This window comes from Phalangium opilio, unplaced genomic scaffold (genome assembly GCF_054372755.1).
Source record: "Phalangium opilio isolate 3A_F unplaced genomic scaffold, DU_Popi_V2 ptg000032l_1, whole genome shotgun sequence".
NCBI lineage: Eukaryota > Metazoa > Arthropoda > Arachnida > Opiliones > Phalangiidae > Phalangium > Phalangium opilio.
Window position 1 is genome coordinate 4,248,226 of NW_028324159.1, and position 26,423 is coordinate 4,274,648.

Here is a 26,423-nt window from a genome sequence, read left to right on the forward strand (position 1 = left end):
AACTTAAATATTGTCTATGTAGACTACTACACTTTTTCCCAATTCTTCGCGGAAAATTGAACCGATACAGCGTTGAAAGGTCGGTGTTGACTTCTTCAGCCCAAAAGATAAAACATTAAATACGAAGTGTCCGTTTTGCGTCACGAACGCTGTATAAGGCTTTGTTTCTTCCTCTAACGTGATCTGCCAAAATCCATCCTTAAGGTCCAATATGGAAAAATACTTGGCTCCAGTTAAGGTGTTAATTTGCTCTCTAATATTTGGAATGGGGTGTGCATCAGCTACCGTTATTTCATTCAGCTTTCTATAATCCCCACAAAAGCGATAGTAGTAGTCCTTTTTGACTACTAATACTGGTAAGCAGACTTACCAGGCCTAATGATCTTTCTTTTGAGCATCTGCTTAATTTGTTCTTCAGTAATTTTCTTCTTGAAAGGTGCCATCGGATACGGTCTTGATTAAATAGGTACCCTGGTACTGAGTGTTATCTTATGCTTAACTACTGAAGTTAGACCAGGTACGTCTGGAAGTTGTTCTAGTATCTCTCCTATTCTAGTATTTCTCGCTTCATCCAGCTACTACCTTTTCCTCGAGACTGACAGTGTTAATATTCGGATCTAACTGTCTCCATAATCTTTCTTTCTCGAGCATATAATCCAAAACGGATTCTTATGGTTTCTGCCTTCTTTGCGAGACCTTACTTTCTAGCTGGCTACGATAATCGAAACCCACAAATGAACGACACAACTTATCCCTGAACTCTGATCACGTGAGTATCATACCCCTAGACCAACGGACCATGTATGTAACTGAAACATGGTCAACTCATAGTCCAACCCTGTAATCAGTTGCATTTAAATAGTCACTAGATTATTTCTGTAAAAAGTTGGGTCCGTCCGAGATTTGAACCCGGGACCACTCGCACCCAAAGCGAGTATCATACCCCTAGACCAACGAACCATGAATATAACTGAAACATGGTCAACTCATAGTCCAACCCTGTAATCAGTTGCATTTAAATAGTCACTAGATAATTTCTGCAAAAAGTTGGGTCCGTCCGGGATTTGAACCCGGGACCACTCGCACCCTAAGCGAGTATCATACCCCTAGACCAACGGACCATGTATGTAACTGAAACATGGTCAACTCATAGTCCAACCCTGTAATCAGTTGCATTAAAATAGTCACTAAATTACTTCATCGAAAAGTTGGGTCCGTCCAGGATTTGAACCCGGGACCACTCGCACTTAAAGCGAGAATCATACCCCTAGACCAACGGACCATGTATGCAACTGAAACATGGTCAGCACATAGTCCAACACTGTAATCAGTTGCATTTAAATAGTCACTAGATTATTTCTGCAAAAAGTTGGGTCCGTCCGGGATTGAACCCGGGACCACGCACACCCTAAGCGAGTATCATACCCCTAGAACAACTGACCATGTATGTAACTGAAACATGGCCAACTCATAGTCCAACCCTGTAATCAGTTGCATTTAAATAGTCACTAGATTATTTCTGCAAAACGTTTGGTCCGTCCGGGATTTGAACCCGGGACCACTCGCACCCTAAGCGAGTATCACACCCCTAGACCAACGGACCATGTATGTAACTGAAACATGGTCAACTCATAGTCCAACCCTGTAATCAGTTGCATTAAAATAGTCACTAAATTACTTCATCGAAAAGTTGGGTCCGTCCGGGATTTGAACCCGGGACCACTCGCACTTAAAGCGAGAATCATACCCCTAGACCAACGGACCATGTATGCAACTGAAACATGGTCAGCACATAGTCCAACACTGTAATCAGTTGCATTTAAATAGTCACTAGATTATTTCTGCAAAAAGTAGGGTCCGTCCGGGATTGAACCCGGGACCACGCACACCCTAAGCGAGTATCATACCCCTAGAACAACTGACCATGTATGTAACTGAAACATGGTCAACTCATAGTCCAACCCTGTAATCAGTTGCATTTAAATAGTCACTAGATTATTTCTGCAAAAAGTTTGGTCCGTCCGGGATTTGAACCCGGGACCACTCGCACCCTAAGCGAGTATCACACCCCTAGACCAACGGACCATGTATGTAACTGAAACATGGTCAACTCAAAGTCCAACCCTGTAATCAGTTGCATTTAAGTAGTCTCAGATTATTTCTGCAAAAAGTTGGGTCCGTCCGGGATTTGAACCCGGGACCACTCGCACTTAAAGCGAGAATCATACCCCTAGACCAACGGACCATGTATGCAACTGAAACATGGTCAGCACATAGTCCAACACTGTAATCAGTTGCATTTAAATAGTCACTAGATTATTTCTGCAAAAAGTTGGGTCCGTCCGGGATTTGAACCCGGGACCACTCGCACCCAAAGCGAGTATCATACCCCTAGACCAACTGACCATGTATGTAACTGAAACATGGTCAACTCATAGTCCAACCCTGTAAAGAGTTGCATTAAAATAGTCACTACATTACTTCATCGAAAAGTTGGGTCCGTCCGGGAATTGAACCTGGGACCACTCGCACCCAAAGCGAGTATCATACCCCTAGACCAGCGGACCATGTATGCAACTGAAACATGGTCAACTCATAGTCCAACCCAGTAATCAGTTGTATTTAAATAGTCACTAAAATATTTCTGCAAAAAGTTGGGTTCGTCCGTGATTTGAACCTGGGACCACTCTCAGCCTAAGCGAGTATCATACCCCTAGACCAACGGACTATGTATGTAACTGAAACATAGTCAACTCATAGTCCAACCCTATAATCAGTTGCGTTTAAATAGTCACAAGATTATTTCTGCAAAAATTTGGGTCCGTCCGGGATTTGAACCCGGGACCACTCGCACCCAAAGCGAGTATCATACCCCTAGACCAACGGACCATGTAAGTAACTGAAACATGGTCAAATCATAGTCCAACCCTGTAATCAGTTGCATTTAAATAGTCACTAGACTATTTCTGCACAAAGTTGGGTCCGTCTGGGATTTGAACCCGGGACCACTCGTACCCTAAACGAGTATCATACCCCTAGACCAACGGACCATGTATGCAACTGAAACATGGTCAACTCATAGTCCAACCCTGTAAAGAGTTGTATTAAAATAGTCACTACATTACTTCATCGAAAAGTTGGGTCCGTCCGGGAATTGAACCCGGGACCACTCGCACCCAAAGCGAGTATCATTCCCCTAGACCAGCGGACCATGTATGCAACTGAAACATGGTCAACTCATAGAGTAATCTCGGTAGAGAGGGGAAAAACCAGGTTATCCCTCCCTTTAGACGCGCTTTTGTAAGAGAGAATACTGAGCGCGCTTGTTAGGGGGGATGACACGGAGCATGGAGAGTAGTATCGGCGCTCCGTGCAGCAACGTCACTCCCTTCTATCTCCAAGCTACGTGTCATCCCCCCTAACAAGCGCGCTCAGTATTCCCTCTTACAAAAGCGCGCCTAAAGGGAGGGATAAACTGGTTTTTCCCCTCTCTACCGAGATTACGCTATGGAGTGACGTTGCTATACGTAGCGCTGACATTACTCTATAGTCCAACCCAGTAATCAGTTGTATTTAAATAGTCACTAAAATATTTCTGCAAAAAGTTGGGTCCGTCCGTGATTTGAACCTGGGACCACTCGCAACCTAAGCGAGTATCACACCCCTAGACCAACGGAATATGTATGTAACTGAAACATAGTCAACTCATAGTCCAACCCTATAATCAGTTGCATTTAAGTAGTCACTAGATTATTTCTGCAAAAAGTTGGGTCCGTCCGGGATTTGAACCCGGGACCACTCGCACCCAAAGCGAGTATTATACCCCTAGACCAACGGACCATGTATGTAACTGAAACATGGTCAAATCATAGTTTAACCCTGTAATCAGTTGCATTTAAATAGTCACTAGACTATTTCTGCACAAAGTTGGGTCCGTCTGGGATTTGAACCCGGGACCACTCGTACCCTAAACGAGTATCATACCACTAGACCAACGGACCATGTATGCAACTGAAACATGGTCAACTCATAGTCCAACCCTGTAAAGAGTTGTATTAAAATAGTCACTACATTACTTCATCGAAAAGTTGGGTCCGTCCGGGAATTGAACCCGGGACCACTCGCACCCAAAGCGAGTATCATTCCCCTAGACCAGCGGACCATGTATGCAACTGAAACATGGTCAACTCATAGAGTAATCTCGGTAGAGAGGGGAAAAACCAGGTTATCCCTCCCTTTAGACGCGCTTTTGTAAGAGAGAATACTGAGCGCGCTTGTTAGGGGGGATGACACGGAGCATGGAGAGTAGTATCGGCGCTCCGTGCAGCAACGTCACTCCCTTCTATCTCCAAGCTACGTGTCATCCCCCCTAACAAGCGCGCTCAGTATTCCCTCTTACAAAAGCGCGCCTAAAGGGAGGGATAAACTGGTTTTTCCCCTCTCTACCGAGATTACGCTATGGAGTGACGTTGCTATACGTAGCGCTGACATTACTCTATAGTCCAACCCAGTAATCAGTTGTATTTAAATAGTCACTAAAATATTTCTGCAAAAAGTTGGGTCCGTCCGTGATTTGAACCTGGGACCACTCGCAACCTAAGCGAGTATCACACCCCTAGACCAACGGAATATGTATGTAACTGAAACATAGTCAACTCATAGTCCAACCCTATAATCAGTTGCATTTAAGTAGTCACTAGATTATTTCTGCAAAAAGTTGGGTCCGTCCGGGATTTGAACCCGGGACCACTCGGTCCACAAGGTGGGGTGGCGTAGCGGTTAGCGCTTTCGCCTCGCAGCAAGAGGATCCCGGGTTCGATCCCGGCCTGTGGCACCGGGTGAAAATCTGGGAACAAATCCTTCTGCGTAGAGTTTGCAAGTTCTCTCCCCGCTTGTTAAAGGAGTTTTCCTCCGCGGTCTAACCCGGTTTCTCCTTTCCATCAAAACTTGCAGAGGTTAACGGTAATAGTTAGTATAGGGCGCTGTCGGTTAGCTGTGGCATAGGGGCTAGCCACCACCCCTCTATGCATTGTAAAGGGACCCACCAGTAAACAAGCCACAGGCTTAGTGTGGAAATCCCTTCGTAGGCAAAAGCTTAGATTATTATTATTATTATTACCCTAAACGAGTATCATACCCCTAGACCAACGGACCATGTATGTAGTTGAAACATGGTCAACTCTTAGTCCAATCCTGTAATCAGTTGCATTAAAATAGTCACTACATTACTTCATCGAAAATTTGGGTCCGTCCGGGATTTGAAACCGGGAACACTCTCACCCAAAGCGAGTATCATACCCCTAGACCAACGGACCATGTATGTAACTGAAACATGGTCAAATCATAGTCCAACCCTATAATCAGTTGCATTTAAATAGTCACTAGATTATTTCTGGAAAAAGTTGGGTCCGTCCGGGATTTGAACCCGGGACCACTCGCACCCTAAGCGAGAATCATACCCCTAGACCAACGGACCATGTATGTAGTTGAAACATGGTCAACTCATAGTCCAATCCTGTAATTAGTTGCATTAAAATAGTCACTACATTACTTCATCGAAAAGTCTGGTCCGTCCGGGATTTGAACCCGGGACGGCTCGCACCCAAAGCGAGTATCATACCCCTAGACCAACGGACCATGTATGTAACTGAAACATGGTCAACTAATAGTCCAACCCTGGAATCAGTTGCATATAAATAGTCACTAGATTATTTTACGTGAGCGGATGTTTCTTCCCTCTCCTGACACGACCTACAGAGAGGGTCGTCGGCAAAACCCATCAGATGGAGGAGCCTATTAAGCCGACAGTGCCCGGTCAAAAGACCGGTGGCCAGCCTAATATCCCATCTGCTGAGCGAATTTAGGTCTCTGGCACGAGACCTGCAGGGACCATTGAGAAAAAGTTTAGTCTGTCTCTGGCCCTCCATGTTATGCCAGAGTTGGTTTTGTATGACAGTCAACCTGTCATGCAGACACCGTTTGACGTGCCTGTAGGGGATGGGGACGGCCGGCTCCGGCCCCAAGAGCTTGGCCTCCGCACCCCTTTTCGCAAATCTATCGGCTTGCTCATTGCCATGATATCCGCTGTGCCTTGGCACCCAGTACAACAGAACCCTGTTGCAGGATGCCAGTCGCGCTAGCAGATCAAGGCAGCTGCGCACCAGTTGAGAGGTAATCTGACACTGGTTCAGCGCGTTCAGGACGGCCTGACTGTCAGAATAAATTCTCACAGTCCGTCCGGTATACCCTTTGTTAATGCAGTAATCTGCGCAATAACAGATCGCTGCAATTTCCGCCTGGAAAACACTATCGAAGGTACCCAGGCCAGCAGAAAAGCCGACCCTTGTGGTTTGGCAGTAATAGCCGGCGCCAGCGCCGGAATCAGTCTTGGAACCATCGGTGAACCAAATAGTTTCACCCCCAGTGCCAAGAGGCAGCAGGTTAGTCCACTCTGCCCGACTGGGAAAGTGGATTCTGAAAGGCTTAGTGAAATCAAAACTAGTAACGGTTTTTTCAGAGCACATCGTAAGCGACGGCTCAAATGCGGCGTACTCCCGAAAGAGCTTCGTATGGTTGTAATCCCAAAGTCTTGGAACCCAGCAGCCACTAATGTTGAGCCTGTAGGCTCCCATGACAGCCTCCTCCTCAATGAAGAGATGAAGAGGAAGCATGTCAAGGAGCACCTCCAGGGAAGCAGTTGGGGTCGATCTCATGGCCCCCGTAACACCAATGCAGGCAAGCCTTTGAAGCCTGCGCAGGGCAGCATGCACCGTCTTAAGCCGGACCCTTGTCCACCAGACAAGTGCCCCGTAAGATAGTATGGGTCTGATGATCCCAGTATAGAGCCAGTGTACAACCTTGGGGTTGAGGCCCCAAGTCTGGCCGACAGAGCTCCTGGTCCTCCAGAAGAGCATCTTCGCCTTCTTGATACACCGATCAAGATGCGGCTTCCATGTGAGTCTGCAATCAAAGGTCACCCCCAGGTATTTCACCTCGGACGACTTTGTCATGACCTGGCCAAAGAAAGAGATATTATTGAACCGATCCTTAGTATTCTTCCTCGTAAAAGGAACAAGGACAGTTTTATCAGGATTAACGGTGAGGTTAACTGCCTGACACCATTGCTCCACGCTAGAGAGAGCAGATCTCATAAGCGCGGTAACAGTATCCGGGAACTTCCCGGTAAAGACTATCGCTACATCGTCCGCATACCCGAAGCAGCTACAGCCGCCAGCATCCCCGAGCCTCCCCAAGAGTTCGTCCACCACCAGGCACCACAACAGGGGTTAGAGCACTTCACCCTGAGGGTAGCCCCTGCTGGTAGTCACCCCTAGAGAGTCCCCGAGGAGGGACGCCGACACCTCGCGGTCGGTAAGCACGGACTTGATCCAGCGGCTAAGAGTGTCGCTGATGCCAAATCTCTTGACAGCTTCAGTAATAACCGAGCTAGAGACCTTGTCAAAGGCCCCTTCAATATTGAGGAAGACGGCCAGTGAAATTTCCTGAAACTCGAATGCCCTATCCAGGCAATACGTAAGGCCGTGAAGGGCCATCCCAGTGGATTTGCCTTTTTGGTAGGCAAATTGTGAAGAAGAGAGAGGAGTTACCGAAAGTACCTCGTCTCTTATGTACCTGACCTCCAGCTTCTCCAGAATTTTGAGGAAGAAGGAGGTCAGGCATATGGGCCTAAATGCCTTCGCCTCGAGATAGGAAGCCTTCCTTGGCTTGGGAATAAAGATGACCCTAGAGCGTTTCCAGTCACGAGGTAAGTGACCGAGAGCAATGCAGAGTCTGTAGATTTTGCAAAGCGGAGAGGCGATGTGGTCTAAGCCCTCCTGCAAAAGCAGAGGGAAGACCCCATCGGGTCCCAGAGACTTGTAGGGCTCAAAACAGTTGACAGCCCACCGAAGCTTGGGAATCGTGACAACCTGTCTGGCTACAAGCCAGTCTTCCCTCTTAGCCCTGTGCAGGACAGGGTAGAGAGAGCCGGGGTTTGTTGGATTGATTAAAGTAGAGTCAGGAATATGGACCTCCAGCATGTGCTTGAGAGTCTCAGCCCCAGACTTAGTGTACACACCCTCCTGCAGCTTAATAGTATTAAGCCGATGTGTGTTGTCGTGCGCTAGGATCTTCATGACCCTAGCCGTGGCAGGGACATTGGAGACTTGCTCACAGAAGGTCCGCCAGGAGTCCTTCTTAGCAGCTCTAATGGCCCTGTTGTAGGTGTTAAGGGACTGCCTGTATCCAGCCCAGTCACCCGTGCGCTTGGCTTTGGTTAAGAGCCTGCGCGTGCATTTGCGAAGCCGGCTGAGATCCGCGTTCCACCAAGGGACAAGCCTCGAGCGGTTAACGGTCTTAAGTGGGCAGTTCCGGTGGAAAGACTCCATAATGGAGCACTGTAAGTCACCAGTAGCCCTATCAAGATCCTTAGGTGAAGTAAGTTTAGGAGTGTGACCCCCTCCGTATCGTAGGATTAGGTCTTCCCTATAGCCGGCCCAATTGGTCCGTTTTGGATTGCGTATCTCCGTCCCCGCCGGGACAGAGGTAGTCGCGACAGTAAATCAGATGTGCCTATGATCCGACAGAGACGGCTCATTAGACAAATGCCAGTTAGACACGGAAGACACGAGGTTTTCCGTGGCTAGCGTGAGGTCAATGACCTCCCTTCTAATAGAAGTAACAAAAGTAGGTTCATTGTTTTGATTAAGAATATGGAGTTTACAACTAACTAAATATTCTAGTAAATCATCACCTCTCCTGTTGGAGTCAGGACTGCCCCATGTGATGTGATGAGCATTGGCGTCGCAGCCAATGATTAGTTTGTACCCTCTCTTTTCACATTGATCGACAAAATTGATCACCTCAATTGACGGGAGAGAGTCCGCGTCGTGGGCAAAGTATGCAGAGGCAGCCGTGATAGTCAACTTGGCATGCCCAGTGGCCAGGACTAGTTTCACGGCCGCCGTGTCCTGGGACGTGTACAGCGGTAGAGAGATACAGCAAAGATCCCTCCGAACCAGAATACACGCCCTAGGTCTAGCAGCAGTTTGGTCATAAAATAGTGACCCCGCCGCGTCAAGACCGAGGATTTTGCCATGGCAAATCCACGGTTCTTGTATGAGGGCCAGATGAAGACCCTCTATAGCGAACCTCCTGCAGAGTACCGCAGAGGCCGCCTTACTATGGTGCAGATTGATTTGAATTGCACGTATTGTCCCCATGGTCCTTAAGAGAGGGGTTCAGAAAGGACCTAGCTACACCTCATCGGTCCCGAGAGGGCTAGTGGCACCTCCCCCCCCCCGACAGGCAAGTTCCCAGTCCCTAGATCCTCCCCCTCACCAGGACCACTAGAACGCACATGGGCTGGATCCTGAAGGGTCCCATACGATTCTTCCAGTAGGGTGGACTCATCCATGGAAGAACAAGCTTCCGAATGAGCCACCCCTTCCCCCTCTGTGCCTAGAGCGACACCAGCGAGCTCTACAGCGAGATCCCCCATCTCGCTAGTCCCACCCCCTGCCGTAGACTCGGCTACAGTGGTTTTGGTGGTTTCCGTGTTCTGAAGGAGTTAGAAGGAACCCTTTTCCACACCAGTAAAGCCCACGAAACCAGCTTTCTTAATGGCTTCCAATGAGGAGCCATCAATGAGCAGTACCCAGTACCGTACGGCTCTGTCCACGTACGTCCGGATACATTTCCAACGTTCAGTGGCAAAACCTGCATTAAGGGCCTTTAGGTGCCGAAACAGCACCGCCGGCTCTTTTGTGATCTGCTCCTTGGTGCGAAACATTACCTTAAACGGCTTAGGGAGTTCGCTTGCTCTCATTACTGAGAGCACCGCATCCCACACCACCGAGTAGGCTAAGTTGTCCTTCAACCATTGCACAGTGAACGAATCCTCACAGGAGTATACTAGGGCCCCGGTCGTCAGGCTACAGTTCGCAAGGCACGGTAGAGGGCTCCCTGAAGGTATCCCATCCAGCGCCCCTAGAATCGCCTTCTGAATTGGGCCCACGTCTTCCTCCGTGATGACCGCCGTCGGATAGCTTTTTTTGACAATGGCCATTTTTTCTGAGCTGGCGGCGTCACTATAGGACTTAGCCTTTTTCGACGCCGCCTGCGAGATACTGGGTGAGGGAGTCGAATCCTCCGCTCTGGGCCTCTTCATTGGGTTGTCACGAGCCGCCGCACCCCCAGCGGGGGTGGAGACCGTTTCAGACCCCGATTTGACCTTTTGCCGAGCAATCTGTCGTTTGAGACGACGACGCACGGTACGTTTCGAGGGCTTACCAGACGCACGCACCGATGAATCGGCACGAGTATCGCTGGATACAAGCCCTTGTAAAGTGGTATCAGTGAGGGTTCTGCCCTGAGCAGACCCCTGCACCGTAGGTTTGTTTGGTTTAGTTTTAGGTAAGTGTTTAGAATCCATAAGAATCCCACGAGTAAGGGGGTAAGTAGCTGATACAACGGGGTGTCGCCTGGTGCCCCGAGGGGATCGTTAGCGATACCGTAGTTTTACTTCCCCAGTACCACGCAGCCCTCGGCACGATACCTCAACACCTTGGCTTGGGAAGGACGCGTATCCGCTTAGCCCACACAACGTAGTAGTTACCAGCTCTCACCACCGAGGAGGTGTGATACATCGCATTGTTGAGGACCCAAGCTAGCGTGTGTGAAGTTAAGAACGCGAGCGGGAAGCCAAAGCAAGGGGGGAAAGAGAAAACACTCCATCTAGCTTGCGTCCCCAACTTCGAGAGCCAGGCCCGTAATTAAGATAAACAGGGTTTCAAGACTCTTAAAATTAATAAGTCTTAAGATTATTCCAGTGCACCCTTTTTCTTCAGCCTGTTTTACAATCCCGTTAACATTTTTTACTATTAAAATCCTTTTCCATGAATGTGAAAATAGTCCGTGAGTGAAAGAAAGATTAGTACCATAACAATAAATGCTTTTATTTCAAATTGTAGTTAAGAAAATGGATAGACTATTTTATATATTCGAGAACTGTAACGTTACGGTGCATCATGTGCACCCTCACACCAATGGACGTGAGGAAGGCGGAGGAGGGGGCCGTATTTCAACGGGGGCAATGGGGGCCGTGGAGGCCGCGGAGGCCGTGGGGGCCGCGGAGGCCGTGGAAGGCCACGTAGGCCGTGGAGGTCGTGTTGGCCATAGCGGTCGCATCGCCAGGGGCCGGCGTTGCAATAATTGTGATCGCTATGGCCACTTGGCACGCGACTGTTGGAGCCGCGTTCGTGGTATAAAACTCGTTTGATACTTAAATGTCAAAATGTACAAAGTATTATTCAATTCTGTTGAAAGGGGTCCAAGATGGCCAACAAACTCCGTTGGCGGAGGTTCCGCGTGGGGAGGCGCCTACCCCTCCTCAGGGCCCTGGAGTGCAGCCGGCCCAGCCTGAAGGCGTTGGGGAGGAGCCGGTGGAGGAGAAGGACTCCGGGGACGACATGTCCCTGGATGAACTGGAGGCCAAGATAAATTCGTAAGCTTATTTTTTTAAATGAAAATTTTTATTTTAAACTATAATTTTTTAATATTATAAATTATTTTAAACTATAATTTTTTAATATTATAAATTATTTTTAACTACATTTTTTTCCTAATTACAATTGTTTAAAATTATAATAACACAATGATCTTTCTGGCAGTTCTCCCTCAGATTTCCGTTGTTGAAATTTTGATATGGGGAGAATATCATCCTTGATTTTTCACATTTAACTTTCTTTGAGCTTTACCGTAGGATTTCGATTTCAATTTTTCACACGGTGAATAGACTACCGTTGATTAAATACCAATAATTAAATCAAGTACCTAAACAATTCATAGCAATTTAGACGAATTAACAAACGGCAATGTGTAGCGTGGAATATCAAACAACGTAACCCTCCGTTTCTAACGTGGTTACATTGAGAGATCCTTGATTTTTCACATTTAACTTTCTTTGAGCTTTACCGTAGGATTTCGATTTCAATTTTTCACACGGTGAATAGACTACCGTTGATTAAATACCAATAATTAGATCAAGTACCTAAACAATTCATAGCAATTTAGACGAATTAACAAACGACAATGTGTAGCGTGGAATATCAAACAACGTAGCCCTCCGTTTCTAACGTGGTTACATTGAGAGAATCTGAGAATGAAAATTATTTGACTAATTAAATTACATAACGACGCTGTCATGAATTAAGTATCATCACTGTTGGTAACAAATAGTTTATGAAATGATAACGTAACATCACTCTGACTGGTTCAAAACAAATGATGTGGTCCTCTACGTTGGTTTGAAATTCAGAAATTGTGTCACACGCCTTCACAATTTGTAAAGTTTTAGTTAGATTAACAAATAATGAAACCCTGTATACCTCATGTGGGCATGTTGAATTAACTACAGTAACGTAAACACCACTGTTTTAACTGTGGCAGCGAAAACACATTGTCATCTTTCCTCTGGCATTTTCAAGTTGCATTCTTCCCAGGGTGAAAACACTACTGTTGATTGTTCTATGCCTTAATAATTTTGACAAGTATGCCATTTTTTACTTCAAATTTGAAGCGCCATTGAACATAACTACAATGTAAAATCTAGGGTTAGGATATGTTTTTAGTATGAAACGAAGCAGACTCTAGAGAATGCCAATTTCCCAAAACAGTGCTGGAAAGAGGAAAGACATTGTAAAGACCATATAAAGACTATATTACAGCGACTTACTAAAATACCACTTAACCCTTTCCGTAAAGAACGTCGAAAAGCTTACTTTAAATGATATAAAAACCTCTATTAACCATAATTATTTACCTGAATTACTTTTCTAGACGAAAATTAGACCTGATAACGACGTATTTCTTATTAAGGGTACTACAGTTAACTAGAAAATACATATAAAGGTGCTCAAGCTCGGATGAAATACCAAAGTAATTTGTTAGCGTCTACTGCTAAGAAATTAAGACAATCAGCAAGAAAGCCAACATTTGCAATTTGTCAACGTAACTTGTTAACAACCACAAACCTAGGCCCTTCTAATTGTCAACGAGAACAAAATGAAGAAATAGGTTTAAGCGCGCTATAAGGTTAGGCTGACTTCTGACCGAAAAGTAATTTTTTGATGTACTTTGTTAATTAGTTAAAATACAATAGTTAGACTTCATTAATTAAAAATCGAAACAGGTAAGTTTCCCATTTAATAAATGCTTGTTAATTTAGAAGTATTCCGAAAACTAACTTCGCTGTAGTTTTTCTGTGTGGCTTGTCACAATTTCCTTAAAAAACTGAAAATGTTTTAATGCTTTTTCTATGGGACGCTAACCCTAAAAGGTGTGACTTTTTCTTTAACATTACGGAAGGGTATCAAGTCATATCTACAAGGGCCTACCGGCCCTGTAGAATATATATATATCCCATGTTTTGTGACGCTCTAACTGTAACCTAGTTTAAGGAACTAAGATAGTAATTTTTCGTCAAAAATGGCATTAAATGAGTTGAGTAGCAACAATTTAGCAATATTTTGGGGTGAAAACAAATCCAATTTAGTAATATTTTGGGAAAGAAATACAATAACAGGCACACATTCAGTCACTCAGTTTTAACGTAAAGTGGCGCTCCTTTGGCGCCTATTAAAGATATTTTCTATAATGTTTAGTGTGGTAAGCTTGAAATATTTTATTATTAACTCCGCCATTAAGTACAATTCTAATTGGATTCAGCCTTTGGGAAATTAGAGTTCGTATTTAAATTATTTGCCATCATTCTAGGAGGTCAGGTAATGGAACTTCGATTTTTTATTGAATATAGGTAATAACAGGATTAAAAAATTATTTATTTGTACTCACGAAATTAATGGCAATTTTATGGGCTGTAAAGTATTTTACCTTTAATAATTAAAGTTAAATGAGAGTTACGGTAATTTATTGATGACAAAAGTTAGGGTTAATAATATTATTTTTTTCATATAATAGTTAAAATACAAATAGGAATGTTTTTAAGTAATGGCTGTTCAATAAATGGAATGTTTTTGTTTGATATTTTAAGGTTTTAAACACGCATGATTATGATATTGGATGGCACAAAAGATTTTTAAAATTAACATTTAGTTTGATACTTGCCACTTTTATTTACAGCATGTAATTTGGGCTTAATTTCCCTGGTTGTTATTTAATTATGGTAAGCATTATAATATTATTCCAGTAAATAAAAATTTTGTATTTTACGTTTAAAGCTAAAAGTTGCATATTTTAATGGGTTTGATTCATAACTTTCCAATGCAAATTGTTTTTGACACCAGAATGGCTTTAGAGGATAATTAGCGATTGCGTCCTGCTGGGAAAAAAATAGACCTTAACAGGGAAAAGCTAAAAGTAACTATAATTAATTTTAATGAATGCATGAGAGGGATTAAAAAAATGTTCAAAGACAGTCATACGTGAAGGTTGGATTTAAAAAGTATGAAAGAATTTAACATTAACGTTTGAATGCCCATAATCATTTTGTTAATCTCTGAAGTGAACAATTCAATGATGAAAAAAATATTTATACACATTTAATCCTATGACTGTCAAATTGAGACTATATAATTGCCAGAAAAATAGTAAGCATGGGTTTTTATATTAAATTTTTAAGGTATAAAAAAGGGGAAGGGGAGTTTGTTAAATTACTCCTAATATACATAAAGATGCTTTTTAAAAGGGTAGTGATTTGTTGGTGTAGGATCTTAAGTTTAGTTCAGAGATTTAATGAGGTGCCTTGTATTTCGTTAGTGATATCTCCAATCCAGTTGATTTTAGTTTTTTTTATATTTATTACTATTGATCTCAGATGGCGCAAGTAGTTAATGTCATTGTAGGTTTTTTTTTTGAGGTTTCAATGCGAATTGGGCTCTTACGTCCGCGGCAAGGATGCGATTATTCAGGGTTCAGTATGTGTGTAAGCAGTGGAAGGAAATGAGGTTTACTTGGGAGGTGACAGACCGGGTGTGGGGGTCAAGTCACCTCCGGCGGACACGGGGCAGTCGGCACCTATAGGGTAGGATCGCCGACATGTGTCTTATTCCCTCAAACTTTGCCGCCCAGACGCTTGGCTTACAGGAGTGCGCCACACTCCCGGCTTGTAGCTTTTTTTTACTGGTTCCATCGCGCTTGATTTTTTTTTGTTGATGTAGAATCTGCAGTTCAGTTCAGAGAGTTAATGAGTTGCCCTGTGTTTGGTAGCGACATCTCCAATCCAGTTGATTTTAGTTTTATTTTCTTATATTTATTACTATTGAATTCAGATAGCATTATTGCTTTACGTCATTAATTGTCAGCTTTTTTTACTGGTTTCATCGGCCTTGTTTTATTTGGCTAACGCCCATTAAATAACGTTCATAAGACGTTTTGATGTAAATTGAAATTGAAGTCCAAGGTTAATCACAGTTGGTTTTTTAGAGTAACGAGTGAAGTACTTGACGTTTAATCGAGTGGTGAAGGAGGGGAGATAAGGGGTATTTCACCATCCGCGGACACGGGGTAGTCAGTTTCTGTAGGGTAGGCATGCTGACAAGTCCCTAATTCCCTCGATTTAATTTAATGTTTTTGAATGGTTTTAAATTGTTAATGTAAAAAAATTATTGGCGTCTTAATTTAAAAAAAATAGCGCGCTTAAAAGAGAAAAAAATGGAAGACGCGAATCTGATATTTAGAAAACTCTTTGAATATATTAATTTTAATCAGTATTTATTTAAAATTTGGATACGAGTGTCTAAATCTCAGTTCAAATAATCTGTTCAATGTTAACTAATAGGATGAGTTAGTCTCAATAGTTTCACCAGCTTATTAATGAATTATATTTAATCACATAGCATTACCAACAGGGGTTACACTTTTAACGTGTTTTTTACATAAAACACCATTGGGGCAAGACTAATACAGAGTACTAAAAAGTTAACCCTTCACTTGAAAATTCTAAAATTAATTCAAGAATCATCGCCTTTTTTTCGTAAAATAGCATGGCCCTACAATCCTCCCTCCTCTCCCTTTCACGCTTATTATAGTAGGCAACATCTAAATTACTCCAGAACCACCGTTAACCTTAAACCTGCTCCAGGATTAACAATCTTACCCAGTCATAAATTACTTTAAACAGAAACTATTAGTATATCTTTGATAGATATGATGCTCCTTTCTGGTACGAATATTGAAATTTTAGGCTTTACTCGGGGTAAATTTGATATGGATTCTTCAAGCACGTTAGATTCCCTTTAATATGTCTAAACTCTTTCCAAGAGCAGAACAGTGACGACAGTCAAGTTACTGACGAATCTCTCCCTTTTTCTGATCATTGTATCACTGACCTCGTACCAGCCGTTGTCTTTTCTCACAAAGTTCACATAAAATGTCCCTCGGCCAACGATACTCCTTTATGAATAATCACCCCTTCAGTTTTTAAAAGCATCTTACTCATAGTGACATATTGATTTTCAAAACTTGATATTTTGGTCGAAATCTTAATTGGTCGACCATCTTTGTAATCGCCACGGAGAAGACACAAAAATACGTACTTCCCGCTGGATATCAATATATCACGCTCTTGTATTTTTGGGTTGTTACAAAATACGCATGGCACCTCTGTTAATCTCATCCTTTTTTCTAGAGATTTCCAATCAATTTTATCTCGGTTTTCTAGTGGAAGATTGAAAATGTTGCTTTCAACAATATTCTCCGAATTTTGTTCAACTTGACATTGGGGGCATTTGGTAACGTTTCGCGACTTTGATCAAAAAAGATCTTTTAGAGCCTTAGAGTAATTGGCTTCCATTTCTTGACTTAGTGTCGTCAAGAGCACCATCAAAAATTCACTGGCGTCTTGTTGATCGTTTTGCGTAAAATGATTTCCGACAGCCATTCTCAGTTCCAACCCATTACGACTGAAACTTCCTTGAGAACTCTCGATGTCGTTTATCGTGTTATGGAGGCAACGTAAAACTGGTTTTTCAACGAATGATCCAATGTAAGATTTAACCAATTCTCTTAATTCCGGCACTAATAAGAGTAGTTGCAAAACGCTATTAGAATAGCATGTTCCTTGGTCATCGTTAGCTAAACCCTTCAAGGGCAAACTATCCGAACTCTGTTGGGCTTTCGTTTTCTTCTTCGGTGTTTCTGCACATCTCTCTTCCTCGCCTTCTAAAGGGCTTTTAGATAGTGTAGGCGCACTTCTTTTGCCACCTCGACTTTCTTTCGACTCCGTTATTTCCAAAAGATTCAGATCTGGCCTATATTTTTTGCGAAGACTGTTATACTCTATAATGGCTCGTCCATCCGCCTTAATTTTAGTCGGATCGAACTGTAATAGATGGAGTCCGCCAAGGACGTCACTCTCGATAAAGCCACATACGCCATGCCCGTTCCGAATAAATTTGGACCCAAATCCATAATGGCGCATTTTAAACTCATGCCTTGGCTTTTGTGTATCGTAATAGCGTACGCCAGGATGACGGGAAACTGGGAGCTTTTAACGTAAATGTTTGCCATGAGCAAAAATTTGACGCAAATTTTCTCAACTAAAAAGTCAGTGTTAGCGTCGTCGTTATTCGGTTCGCGATCTACTCTTAGAAAAATCCCAGTAACGTTTCCATGTTCGTCCTTCTTGAACCCAGTTACGAAACCCATCGTACCATTTACAACGCCTTTTTCAAAACTGATATTCCTTCTGACCATTATTCGGCATCCAACGCAAAGAACTAACTCGCTCTCCAAACCGCCTGTTTTGGACGGTTCCTTTTGTAGCCCTTGCAGTCTCCTGAGAATGTTTTTATTCATTTTTCTGCCATAGTCAGCGAGTCTATCCTGACAAAGAGTGACTTCAACTTTCTCGCCGTTTTTACGCAGCATATCAAAGTTGAATTTTACGCACATGGCTAATTTAGGCATCAAACAAATTGGGTGAAACCCTTCATTGGACAGCTTAATGAAAATGTCCATAGCCACCTCGATGCGTTGTCCGTCAGCAACCAATCTACTTTTTAAGGTTGCAACATCAGCTTCGGAAATATTTCCAATTCTAACTCTGCTTAGAATGTCGCCGTAACTTTGGTCGTTGGCTTGTCTAACATTTTGCGTTAGTTCATCGTATTTAAAAAACTTCCAAAGATCACTTCCTCCGATGCAATTGAATCTAAGTCTGGCTTCTTCGGAAGTGATTTTGATAAACGCGGGATTTCCTTGAACCGGTGGCAATTGGAAAAAGTCTCCCAAAACAAGAATAAATACAACTCCACCAAATGGTTGGTTCATTTCCCAAAATTCGTTCAGCCTCAAGTGAACGTGAGTCAGTAAAACCGATGAGACCATAGAAATTTCATCAATAATTAACAGTTTTAAATTACCCAAAGTTTCTTTCATAATGCTTATATTCTCAGAACTCAGGGAATGGTATTCGGCAATACGCCCATGATCTACCGGCAACATTAGTAATCTGTGTAACGTTACGCCATTAACATTCAACGCTGCCAAACCCGTTGGCGCGGCAATGGCCACGCTAGCAGGATTTTGAAAGCGTCGCCTTACAGCGCTGGCGAGAGTGTCGATAAGAAACGATTTGCCAGTTCCACCAGGTCCCGACACAAAAAGGCACTTGTTTCTAGATTTTTCTCCCTCTTGGGAGAAGTGATTCATGATCTGATCATAAATTATCTTTTGATCCGAGTTTAGTGACGCCACATTGTCAACATCAGTCTCGAAATTCATTTCCATGGCAGCTTCCACATCAGCCATCGCGTGTTCGGTTTCGATAACAATTTCTTTCCCTTGCAGCGCATTTTCATCGTCCTCACTTTCTGCCTCCGAAATAACGGTTTCTGGCTCTTTCGCCTTTTTAGAAGCCTTCCGTTTCTTTTCAACTTCTTTGGAAACCGAGAGTTTCTCGTGATATTCTCTCATGTCCTTCAACACCGAAAGTGAGTTTTCGAAAGCATCGGCGTATGTTTCAAAAGCGCCCAATAGCTCAGTTTCGTCTCGCCACGGTTTGAAGAGGATCAATAGAGCGTGACAATACTGTTCTTTCTCCTCTATCGGGTCGTGAATAAAGTGCTCTATTATGTAGGGCTTAATTCTCTTTCTCATGAAACCCAGATTGTTTTTCAACTCGATTACATTCGCATTTTTCTCGACACCCTCAGAGCGCATCGCATAATCGTAAAACTGACCAAATTCCCGCAAACTAAGATTTTCCAAGCTGTCAGGACGATTCGGATATTTGTCGTCGACGAACCCTTTTTGGCAAGTGTCCTTGCTTTCGGGGTCAGTTTCCCTCAAACGCGCGATTTCCTTGTAACCTTTCAAAACTCTCGTTCGGTTTTCTTTTAAGTTAGTGTTAATAAATTTAGTGCTGTCGGACTTGTTGTAAAGGTCTTGGCCCAGCATCATATCGAGAGCTTCATAAATTCCTATTTGCTTGCACGTCAAAGATTTCAATCTATAGGCAAATAGCTTTTTGGACAAACTTTCGTTCCCTAACTCGGCAAAAGTTTGGTCCATGTCAGCCCGGTCTCCCTTTGTCACGTAAGCCGTGACATAGTTTGGCACTATTCCCGATTTGTCAGCGACAAATTGCAAATCCATGTTGGCTTTGGAAGCCAAAAGTAGCGTGGGATTGTAATCATTAATTAAAACTTCGTGCTGTTTTCTCGGCAAGTCGTACAGTCGTTTCTGCACCTTTTTCATTTTACGGTGACGAGTAACTGATCTAACAGAATTCATAGTAGCAATGTTTGTTACGTTTCGAGGGAAACCGTAACGACACACTTTCAATCCTTTTTTAGAATTTTTCACCTTCTTATAACAACTAGAGGTGCATTTGTGAGTTTGGAATTTTTTTACCAGCCGTTGCAGTTCCGGACTTACCGATGCTCTTGGCATCGAACACGTGACGTGTTTTTGAACGTAATCCAAAATAGTCTCGGTCTAAGAAGTTCCAATCTTTGGAGCGTCCTTGGCCCACAAAAGCATATGGTAGTGAGGTAAACCTCGAGATTGGTATTCAACCCTCCAAAAATGATGTTCTATCATGCCAAGAACTGGATTTTGCTTACACAAGACAAAGTTGTTTAACAGCGACCGCACTTTGTTGTGAAAGTGCAAATTGACGCTAAGTGGGTCGAAATTCAACAATTCAGCCACCGTCATCGACTCTACTCCTGGAACGTATGAATTGACTTTTCTCAAGTGATCGTGCAGTTCCATATCATCGTACTCGGCCGGATTAAAAGTTAGAAGCCAGGTGGGAGGACCAAATTCCCGAATCATCGCTAAAACGTTTCTAAGAACTTTATACCAGTAGCCCTTAGTTCCTCGAATATGACCCAAGAAAGTAGCTAAATTACTCTCAAGTTCTTTATCGCCAGATTCAACTCGACTGAGCAAATTTTCAACCCCAATTGGCATGGGTTTTTTAACACGAAGAACGTATTTCAAACTGCTAGAAATCGCTTTCATTTCGCATTCTTGACAAGAATGGAACAAATAGGCGTAATCTCGTCTAAAAATTGGACTTTTGTTCAAAAGACGGGATAAACGATACTCGGTTTCCGTTATTTTCCCAAATGGTCTATCATCGTGCTTGCCAAAGCGACCCCGAGGGAACAAATGAGCGAAGCTCATGTATTCCAGTTTTTTGTCCCAATGGCTAACCGGCTCGGCCTCGACGCGCTTCATTTGGTAAGCACCCAATAAATCCTTCGGTGGTTGGACGTTCACCGGATGAATAGAGTAATGATCGTACGGATCATTGGCTTCGCCTTCAGAAAGTTTTCGCAACAAAGCCTCGGGTTGCGTTATAATTGCGTAGTCATCTGCTGCATTGGTCAACTGATTTTCACCCTAAACGCTCATATTTGAAGCGTTTTGGTCAACTTGCATGTCATGACTGCAATCCACTGAAAGCACAGCGGAACCACGTGGCACCGCATCACAGCCATCGTTGATCAGCGCAAGTGGATCTGGTACGCTCAGTAATTCATTGGAAATCAATGAATTTTCCTCGCCATCGATATTTTGCGTCCCACAAATATAATCCTCGTTCATTGTCGAAATATCAATGTGTTTGTAAAAAGAATTAATTTTTTTCAGCACACTGAAAGCTTTCAACACTTCTTCGAGGCAAACAATCTGCTGCCAAACCTTTTTGTCCGCAGTGGGAACGCCATTAACCAAGATATGCAGTTCGTGATTTTTGGGCAACGTCTTGGGAATCATCTTCAAATTTTTTTCCACTGGAATTGGAAGATAAATTACTCTTCCCTTTAAAGCTTTAACCGTACCAAACTTCACGTTGGAATTGGTTTTAGTGCCTAACCGCACCACAGTGTGGAAGGGCTTCACAAGCTGAATTAAAACTTTCTCGAACATGATTAAATTGGTGACATCTGGCGGAGGATTGTCAACCGCCAAGTTGTTCAGAAAACATCTAATGGGAACTTTACCCTTTCCCTAATCCGTAGCGCAGTAACGACATAGAAGCATCTCTGCTTTTCTAAAGTCCGAATTATTCATTATCCAGCCAGCTCTTAAAATCAGATAGGCCTCGTTATCAAAAACAGCACTGTTAACTAGTTTTTCTACAGCTCTTAAATCAGTTTTTTTTCAGTAATCTAAAACAGCAGTCGCAGGGCGTGTCGTGAAACTCGTTGGTTTTTAGCATTGCCCGAGCGAATTGATTCTCGTAAAGACTCAAGATTTCACTTTCATTGAGAGTGGGCCGAGGAGCGTTAACGCTTCCTGTGGGAGCATTGTTTTGTTCCTTATTTAAATTTTTCCCACGTGTGGCTAGGATTTTTCTCGATTGCACGATGACATTCGTCAGAGAATCGTAATCACCACATTCAATTTCAGTTGAAATTTTAGTTAACGCGTTGAGCAACGCTTTGACTTGATACATCTTATTCAGAATAGTTCTAATTCCCGAATAATGTGGAGCCATTTCAGCGAAAGAACGCAAATGACTTTGACACTCTTCGCTATCAGCGCAGTAAGAGGTGTGTCCTAGGAACGGAACTATTCTCAACATTACTTCGGCTCCATCTGGTGGTATAAACACGTTTGATTTTTGCAAAATTCTTTTCTAAATTCGCAAAGGTCCAAATCAGACTCAAACATTTTAGTCAAAGATTTTTCATTCGCATTGGCAACTGTGTTTACGAAAGCTAGTACTTTTGCAATGGCTCGAGTTCGAACATTACAAATATCACTGCATTCCCAATATACAGTTTTGTTTTGGTTTTCAATAAACCCACCTTCATTGATCACAAAATTTGCTTTTGAATTCTTCTCTTCAGTTTCAACAATGTTAAAAAGATTCGTAACAACTCCCGACTCATTAACGTTAAAACTCGTTCAACGTTACTAGTCTCGTTATTGTTTTTTATGTCAACGAAATTTCCCATTTCATCAACAAACAATTCTTCGAAAAACGAACTATTTCTTAGAAAAACTCATATTTATCTTTAAAAATGTATTCAATCAATAGCTGAGACTATTAACAATAACCGGTAATAGGAAAGAACACAATGGCCACTACCTCTCTCCTTATAATCTTAAAATAAACAGACTTATGACTACGTGGAGATAAGCTTCGTTGGAATCCCATAATTTAGGGGAAGTTATGTCAAGGGAAAAGCACAAAAATCCCTAAAAGGCTTAGCTCCACGTTGCAATAAATTCTTTTGAGAAAGCGTTCACCTCTCACAAGACAATCTTTAAAATAACAGACTTACGACTACCTGGAGATAAACCTCGCTGAAATCCCATAACTATTACACTCTTAATGATCAAAGTGAGAAACCCCATGATCCAAGTGATAAACTCATTTCCAATTCAGGAGGTTAGCTCATTAAAGATCCAAGTGACAAACTCATTAATGCAACCAGTGATAAACTTAGCAATGGCTCACGCAAAAAACCCAGTAGCGAGCCAACTGATGCAACCTGTGACAACTCAAGTGATAAAAGTTCTCTAAAAGACCCCCTATCTCCTCACGCTGATCCTTTTAACGACCACAAACTAAAACGTACACCTGTGCCAACTCGTCGTACTAAACGTTCTCGCCTTTGTACCAAAGTCAAAACGCCATTACGCTCAAAGAAAACTATCTCTAAACGTCCAAAGCATCCCTGCTCTTCATGTCGCCTACAAGTTGAAGCCACACATAAGGCTTTTCAATGTGATATCTGTCTAGCATGGTGTCATATCGCCTTTGTCAATGTTCCTGAAGAATTTTACAATTTTCACACCAAACAAACCTGTGATAACTTTACATTCTTCTGTCCCGCCTGTGCTACCCATGGCCCTGCGGTACTTCGCTCGCTAGCTCAACACTTTACGGATTATAACGCGCTTAAACTAGAGGTTTCCCTCCTACGTGATCAACTTCCTAGCCAACACCTTAAACCATTCTCTCTGGACTCGATCTCTCCTTCCACAGTCAAATAAGCTCCGATTCAACCCTCCCCACCATTCGAGTCAACCCCAGTTCAGGGTTCTCATGTAGATTTTCTCTTGGCCGTAACTACTGCCCAACAGTGTGAACTCGAAACGTTGAGAGAGGATCTTGCTCATGTTTCTTCCCAAATCTCCACTTTACGGGCTGAAATTATACGTAATCGCGCGAGTCACATAGTGCTTTTGGACCGAGTTGACACCCTCAATGACAAATTAGAAGCTGCTCGCCCCCCTCTCCATCCCCGCTTCATCGTCCACTGTGAAGGCTTTTAAACTCTCCACGGTCTCGCCCGCTGAATTTATTTATTTTACTGCTGACACAACACCTAAGCTAATGGTCAAAGACAGCCCCTCCACCGGTACTTCTCTAGACACCACTGCCGTTCCTGATGCTACTCCTATGGTTAACGTCAACCCTACTACTGGTACCATTACAAACCCCGCTACTTCAGCCACTAACACGCCCTGTCAGCCTCACTCACCTGTCCCTGAGAAACAATCTCCTACCGTTTTGCCCAAGACTAATGTGCCTTCGGCAAGAGGAAGTACCGCTGCTGCCAACAATCCTCCCTCAGGAAGCACTGAGTCACAACAACCCCGCCGTAACCATGAGAAACCTTCTTCTTACTCTCGCAAATTCAACGCCTTACTTCACCAAGTGCCTGATCACAATGATTCTAGAGAAGACTTAATATTTGCCAATAATATCTTGCGGGATATGTTCTTTAGTAGCCCTGAGTGTAACTCTATAAGAGTACTTCGAATTGGAACTTACTACAATGGTCATGCCCGCCCTCTCCGATTTTCTTTTCGGTCTGTCGGTCACCGCCAATATTTTGTGCAAACCGTTCGCGAATGGAGTCGGTATAATAACTTTGAATTCCCCGTGTCTCATGATCGTAGTCCCGAGCAACGCGAGGTTCACCGGTCCCTTGTGGCCGAAATCAATGATCGAAGGGCCCAAGGACAAACAGATCTTTGTATCCGTCAGGGTAAACTGGTGCATTACTCTACGAACGACCATGTGGTCTCTCAATTCGTCTCAACGCCTACCACCCGACAGTCAGTTTCTCTCGGGAACCATAGTGGTCAATATCTCAACCCTGTTAACCATGGTCCTGATCCGTACTGTCCCGAAACGTCGGTACTACCTAATCCTAATTTTGTACCAAATTTCGTATACCCTCCGCCGTCTCGCCCACCTCAACCTCATGCGTCTCTAGTCTAACAATTTTATCGTTAAACTCTCAGGGTCTTTACGGTAAACGCGATGAACTATTTTCTCTTGTGTCTGCGCGTGACGCGGACTGCATATGTATTTGCGAAACCTGGGCCTCGGGTAAATTTGATGACGCGGTTTTTAACCTCCCAAATTACTCATTTATTCGAAAAGATAGTCCCGACCGCTCAGGTGGCGGAATTATCGTTTATATTTAAAGTTCGCTGCTCTTCCATGAACTTCCCCTACCTGACCAATTTGAAGAATCACTGTGGCTTGAGATTAAGTCGCCCTTGTCCAAAACTTGGATCACCCTTGGTTATATTTACCGGGCTCCTAACACTTCTCGAGACCTAACCTCAGTCCTATTCGACAATATTCGTTCTATCGCCTCTTCTAGGACAGAATTAATCATAATGGATGAAATTAACCTTCCGCTCATTTTCTGGGATAGTCTCTCTTCTAAACCACAAGCCTCGAGCGACCATGACTCACTACTGCAATTAATAACAACCTTGGACCTTCATCAACACGTCAGATTCCCAACTCGTTTTAGCCAGACACGAGTACCGGGTAGAAATATTCTTGACTTTGTCATAACACCTTACTTCTTAAAACCTGAGATTCGGGAACTTCCACCCCTTGGGGGCAGTGACCATGTGATTATTTGTTCACTTTACCCCCTAATGGGTGCTACTGTTCCCCCTCGTCACTTTGTCCATGACTTTGACTATACCCGTGCGGATTTTCACGCCCTCAATTCACTATTGTATAACGTTAATTGGTCCCCCCTCGATCATTTACCAATTGAAAAATCCTGGCATTACTTCAAAGAGCAGTTATTCAAGTGCATTACTCTCACTGTCCCATTGTTTTCCCATCAGCCACACACTACTCGCCCTTGGGTCTCGCGCTTGGCCAAACGCTCCTTACGGAAAAAAGATTGCCTCTGGAAAAAGCTTCGGTCTGCCCCTACTACGGGTGATAACTCCCACTACAATGAGCTCCGTAACCAATATAAGGCTCAACTCTCGCTTCTTCGGTGAAATTTTTCCCAGTGTCGTGCGCGGATGCAATGGCGTCAAACGTCAAATATAAAACATAATCCTAGAGCCTTTTACCGCTTTGTTCGTTCGAGAATACGTGCCTTGCCAAGTCGACTGGGTATCCGTCTCCTAAATGGCAATAAATCTGATTTTGACTTTGATATGGCTCAATGTTTAAACCACTCCTTAGTCAAAAACTATAATGCAAATTTTTGTCACTCACCAGATAATTCGATCTTTTCTCATTTTCCAACAATGGATGAATACTTGCCCACCTTTTTTGAAGTTAAGAAAACTCTCCAATTAATAGATGTCAAAAGTGCTTCTGGCCCTGATGGCCTTACTAACCGGTTATTAAAAAAACTGCAGTCCCTCTTTAGCCCTCCCCCTACTTAAGCTGTTTACCACCTCTCTAATGGAGAAATCTGTGCCCGAGGAGTGGCGAACTGCAACTGTGACTCCAATTTCTAAGGGCAAAGGTGCCAAATCAGCACCTGAAAATTATGGACCATTCAGCTTAACCTCATCGGTCTGTAAAGTATTTGAAAAATGTATTCGTTGCCCCGTTGGGCTGTGCTACAACATGTCACCCCCCCAACCAGCACGGATTTCTCCACAATCGGTCAGTTGAAACCAACCTCTTGTCGGCATTCCATGAGTGATCTACCGCC

At 43.3% G+C, this 26,423-nt stretch overlaps 9 non-coding genes across 9 annotated transcripts; all 9 read right to left on the reverse strand.

The window, feature by feature from the left end:
* Positions 1 to 1,049: 1,049 nt before the first annotated feature.
* Positions 1,050 to 1,121, reverse strand: TRNAP-AGG (transfer RNA proline (anticodon AGG)). Its single transcript has one exon. It is a non-coding gene; the product is annotated as a tRNA-Pro (tRNA).
* Positions 1,122 to 1,531: 410 nt separating this feature from the next.
* On the reverse strand, positions 1,532 to 1,603 carry TRNAP-AGG (transfer RNA proline (anticodon AGG)). Its single transcript has one exon. It is a non-coding gene; the product is annotated as a tRNA-Pro (tRNA).
* Positions 1,604 to 2,013: 410 nt separating this feature from the next.
* On the reverse strand, positions 2,014 to 2,085 carry TRNAP-AGG (transfer RNA proline (anticodon AGG)). The gene has a single exon. It is a non-coding gene; the product is annotated as a tRNA-Pro (tRNA).
* Positions 2,086 to 2,817: 732 nt separating this feature from the next.
* Positions 2,818 to 2,889, reverse strand: TRNAP-UGG (transfer RNA proline (anticodon UGG)). Its single transcript has one exon. It is a non-coding gene; the product is annotated as a tRNA-Pro (tRNA).
* An 89-nt stretch (positions 2,890 to 2,978) lies between these two features.
* On the reverse strand, positions 2,979 to 3,050 carry TRNAP-AGG (transfer RNA proline (anticodon AGG)). Its single transcript has one exon. It is a non-coding gene; the product is annotated as a tRNA-Pro (tRNA).
* Positions 3,051 to 3,768: 718 nt separating this feature from the next.
* Positions 3,769 to 3,840, reverse strand: TRNAP-UGG (transfer RNA proline (anticodon UGG)). The gene has a single exon. It is a non-coding gene; the product is annotated as a tRNA-Pro (tRNA).
* Positions 3,841 to 3,929: 89 nt separating this feature from the next.
* Positions 3,930 to 4,001, reverse strand: TRNAP-AGG (transfer RNA proline (anticodon AGG)). The gene has a single exon. It is a non-coding gene; the product is annotated as a tRNA-Pro (tRNA).
* A 1,403-nt stretch (positions 4,002 to 5,404) lies between these two features.
* On the reverse strand, positions 5,405 to 5,476 carry TRNAP-AGG (transfer RNA proline (anticodon AGG)). The gene has a single exon. It is a non-coding gene; the product is annotated as a tRNA-Pro (tRNA).
* Positions 5,477 to 5,565: 89 nt separating this feature from the next.
* Positions 5,566 to 5,637, reverse strand: TRNAP-UGG (transfer RNA proline (anticodon UGG)). Its single transcript has one exon. It is a non-coding gene; the product is annotated as a tRNA-Pro (tRNA).
* Positions 5,638 to 26,423: the final 20,786 nt, after the last annotated feature.